The following is a 4,484-nucleotide window of genomic DNA, read 5'->3' as shown; positions in this document are numbered from 1 at the left end:
CATCACAATGCTCCATGCACACTCTCATCACAATAATCCCAGAAACATTTCAGAGCAATGTTCCATACCCTTCTCATCACAATGCTCCAGTACCTCTGTCATAACAATGCACCATGACCACTGCCATCACAATGTAACACAGCCTATTCATCACAAGGTTCCATGACACCTGTCATCACAATGCTGAAGGCCGCTTAAATCACAATGTTCCATGCCTTTGTCATCACAAAGCTCCATGACACATGTCATCAGAATGTTCCATGCCCTTCACATCACAATGCTCCATGCCCTTGTCATCACACTGCTCCAAGACCCCTGTAAACACAAAGCCCCAGGCCCCTTTTCATCTCAATGCTCCATGAACCCTGTCATCACAATGCACCATGCCCATCATCCTAATGCTTCAGGCTATTGTCATCACAATGAAATCAATATTCTCCATGATCTCTGTCATCATAATGCTCCAAACCCTTGTGATCACAATGTTCCATAACACTTATCACCACAACACGCCATGACGCTCATCATCACAATTATCCATGGTCTTCTCATCACAATGGTCCATGATCTTTGTCATCACAATGCTCAATACACTTGTCATCACAATGCTCCCTGACCCTTGTCGTCAGTATGCTCCTTGTACCCAGTCATTAAAAGGCTCCATGACGTTGTAATCACAATAATCCATGCCTTTGTCATCACAATGCTCCAAGACCCCTGTAATCAAAATGCTCCATGACCCTTTTCATCAGAATGCTCCATGAGATTTGTCATCACAAGTCTCCATGATCTTCTAATCACAATGCTCCAGGACCTTGTCATCACCATGCTCCATTCCCTTGTCATCACAATGCTCCATGACCCCTGTCATCACAATAATCTATGAACATTTTCAGCCCAATGCTCCATGAACCTTGCCATCACAATGATCCATGCCCTTGTCATCACAGTGCTCCATGACCCCTGTCATCACAATGCTCCATGCCTTTGCCAGCAAAATGCTACATGGCCTTGTCATTACAATGCCCTAAGCGCTTGTCATCACAATACTCCATTACCATTGTCATCACAATCCTCCATGAACCTTGGGATCACATTGCTTCATGCCCTTGTCATCACAATGCTCCATGCTCCTTGAAATCAAAATGATCCATGACCTCTGTCATCAAAATGCGCAAATCCCATGTGATCACCTTGTTCCATAACACTTGTCATCACAACGCTCCATGATGCCTGTCATCACAATACTCCATGCCCTTTTCATCACAATGCTCCATGACCTTCTCATCACAATTCTCAATACACTTGTCATCACAATGCTCCCTGACACTTGTCATCAGAATGCTCCTTGAACACTGTCACGAAAAGGTTCCATGCCTTTTTCATCACAATGCCCCATGCCGTTTTCATCACAATGCTCCATGCCGTTGTCATCAAAATACTCCACAAGCTAGTCATCAGAATGCTCCATGACCCTTGTCATCACAATTCTCCATGCACTTGTCAGCACAATGCTCCCTGACCCTTGTCATCACAATGCTCCAATCCATTGTCATCACAATGCTCCATTATATTTGTCATCACAATCCTCCATTACATTTGGCATCACAATACTCCCAGCCATTGTCATCGCAGTGGACCATGACATATGTCATCACAATGCTCCCTGACACCTGTCTTCAAAATACTCCATGACCTTCTCTTCACAATGATCCATGCCCTTGTCATCACAAAGCACCATGCCCGCTGTCATAACAATAATCTATGAATCTTGTCAGACCAATGCTCCATGCCCCTGTCATCACATTGCTCCATGCCCTTGTCATCACAATGCTCCAAGACCCCTGTAATCACCATGCTCCATGCCCCTTTACATCAGAATGCTCCATGAGAATTGTCATCATAAGAATCCATGGTCTTCTCATCACAATGCTGCAGGACCTTGTCATCATCATGCTCCATTACCTTGTCATCACAATGCTCCATGACCCCAGTCATCACAATAATCCATGAATATTTTCAGCCCAATGCTCCACGACCTATTCATCACAATGCTCCATGGCCAATATCATCTCAATGCTTCATGACCACTGTCATCACAACACTCCATGACACATGACGACACAATGATATGGGACTCTTGTCATCACAATGCTCCATTCCCTACTCATCACTATGCTCCATGACCCCTGTCATCACAACACTCCATGAAAATTTTCAACCCTGTGCTCCATGACATTTGTCATCACAATGATCCATGCACTTGTCATCCCAATGCTCCATGACCCCTGTATTCACAATGATCTGTGACGCTAGTCATCACAGTGCTCCATGACACATGTCATTACAATGCTCCATGCCTTTGTCAGCAAAATGCTACATGACCTTGTCGTTACAATGCTCTATGTGCTTGTCATCACAATACTCCATTTCCATTGTCATCACAATCCTCCATGAAACTTGGGATCACATTGATTCATGCCCTTGTCATCACAATGCTCCATGCTCCTTGAAATCAAAATGATCCATGACCTCTGTCATCACAATGCTCCAAACTCTTGTGATCACAATGATCCATAACACTTGTCATCACAACGCTCCATGATGCCTGTCATCACAATACTCCATGCCCTTTTCATCAAAATTCTCCATGACCTTTATCATCACAATTCTCAATACACTTTTCATCACAATGCTCCCTGACACTTGTCTTCAGAATGCTCTTTGAACAATGTCATGAAAAGGCTCCATGACTATTTCATCACAAAGCCCCATGCCGTTTTCATCACAATGTTCCATGCCATTGTCATCAAAATACTCCACAAGCTTGTCATTAGAATTCTCCATGACCCTTGTCATCACAATTCTCCATGCACTTGTCAGTACAATGCTCCCTGACACTTGTCATCACAGTGCTCCAAGCCATTGTCATCACAATGCTCCATTACATTTGTCATCAGAATTCTCCATGACACTTGGCATCACAATGCTCCATGCCATTGTCATCACAATGGGCCATTACATATGTCATCACAATGCTCCCTGACACCTGTCTTCACAATACTGCATGACCAGGTCATCATAATGCTCCATGCCCTTGTCATCACAATGCACCATTCCAACTGTCATCGCAATAATCCATGAAACTTATTAGACCAATGCTCCATGCCCTTGTCATCACAATGTTCCATGCCCTTGTTATCACAATGCTCCATGACCCCTGTCATCATAATGCTCCATGACTCCAGTCATCACAATGCTCCATGACCTTTTTCATCACAATGATCAGTACACTTGTCATCAAAATGTTCCTTGACACTTGTTGTCTACATGCTCCTTGAATCCAGTCATGACAAGGCTGCATGCATTTTTCATCACAATGATCCATGCCCTTTTCATCACAATGCTCCAAGACCCCTGTAATCAAAGTGCTCCATGCCCTTGTCATCACAATGCTCAATGACGCATGCCATCAGAATGCTCCTTGGCCTTCTCCTCACAATTCTCCATGCCCTTGTTATCACAATGTGCCAAGACCCCTCTAATCACAATGCTCCATGCCCATTTTCATAAGTATGCTCCAGGAGACTTGTCATCAGAATGCTCCATGGTTTTCTCATCACAGTGCTCCAGGACCTTGTCATCACAATGCTTCACGACCTTGTCATGAAAATTCTCAATGGCCATTGTCATCATAGTGCTCCAAGCCCTAGTCATCACAATGCTCCATTATATTTGTCATCACAATCCTCCATTACATTTGGCATCACAGTACTCCCAGCCATTGTCATCGCAATGGACCATGACATATGTCATCACAATGCTCCCTGACACCTGTCTTCAAAATACTCCATGACCTTCTCTTCACAATGATCCATGCCCTTGTCATCACAATGCACCATGTCCACTGTCATCACAATAATCTATTAAACTTGTCAGACCAATGCTCCATGCCCCTGTCATCACAATGCTCCATGCCCTTGTCATCACAATGCTCCATGATTTGTCATCACAAAGCTCCATGTCCCATGTATCACAGTGTTCTATGCCCTAGTCATTACAATACTCCAAGACCCCTGTAATCACCATGCTCCATGCCCCTTTTCATCAGAATGCTCCATGAGAATTGTCATCATAAGTATCCATGGTCTTCTCATCACAGTGCTCCAGGTCCTTGTCATCACCATGCTCCATTACCTTGTCATCACAGTGCTCCATGACCCCTGTCATCAAAATAATCCATGAATATTTTCAGCCCAATGCTCCACGACCTACTCATCACAATGCTCCATGGCCAATATCATCTCAATGCTCCATGACCACTGTCATCAAAACACTCCATGACACCAGACGACACAATGATCCCGGACTATTGTCATCACAGTGCTCCATTCCTTACTCATCACTATTCTCCATGACCCCTGTCATCACAAAACTCCATGAACATTTTCAGCCCAGTGCTCCATGACACTTGTCATCACAAT

Source organism: Mesoplodon mirus (genome assembly GCF_964341445.2).
Source record: "Mesoplodon mirus genome assembly, contig: HAP1_SCAFFOLD_74, whole genome shotgun sequence".
Lineage (NCBI taxonomy): Eukaryota > Metazoa > Chordata > Mammalia > Artiodactyla > Ziphiidae > Mesoplodon > Mesoplodon mirus.
This window is presented reverse-complemented; position numbering follows the sequence as displayed.